Genomic DNA, 797 nt, shown 5'->3' with positions numbered 1-797 from the left:
TCTAACTACTTGTGCATTTTAGTGGCATTAAAAAGTGCTTCTATGCCGACGCACTGAATATGTAATAGGTTTGCAGAATTTTGACGTGACAGAATGGGTTTTAGCTTAAGTGTGTGTAGAAGAACTGCAAGGTGTGTGCCTATGTGTGCATAGAGTGCTACATGTGTAAAATCTGTATGATTTGGGCAGTTAAAGTGCTGATTTTGCCTCCGAGTAAGAAAAGTACTACACAAAATGTATAAAGGATCGGCACATTGGCTGCCTTTGCTGATGCCCCCGTTGCCTAATTTGTAGTGCAATGGTTAAGTTGCAGAGTGTGGTTGAACTTGGTTAGGAGAATTGGTGCCTTTTTCCGTGTCCTGCTGATGATAAGGATGGCTTGATACCATTTGCTAAGCCCAGTATATTGAGAAAAGAAGTAAGTGAAGAAGAAGTGTGGAGTCGAAAGTGGTTCTCCAATTTCTCTCCACTTGCTAAAATTGCAAAGTCTCCATTATAGCATAGAAGAGAGCGTTAAAGTCGGGGATGGAAGAGGATGAAAATGGGAAGTTTACTTATAGAGAGAAGTGAGAAATGCCCTGTGTGCACACACAGGTGTCGGACCATAGAATACATTTGATTAATGCCTATAGAAAAGAGCTATGCATGTGTGCCTCAGTGGCCTAATGGATAAGGCACTGGCCTCTTAAGCCAGGGATTGTGGGTTCAAGTCCCATCTGAGGTGATAACAAAAATCCTTCCTCTTTCTTTTCCAGAAAATTAGGTAGATTTATTACATGCTTCCTCTCAGAAGTTTA

The sequence above is a fragment of the Triturus cristatus genome, chromosome 4_1 (genome assembly GCF_964204655.1).
Source record: "Triturus cristatus chromosome 4_1, aTriCri1.1, whole genome shotgun sequence".
Classification (NCBI taxonomy): Eukaryota; Metazoa; Chordata; class Amphibia; order Caudata; family Salamandridae; genus Triturus; species Triturus cristatus.
Note: the sequence above shows the minus strand (reverse complement) of the source record.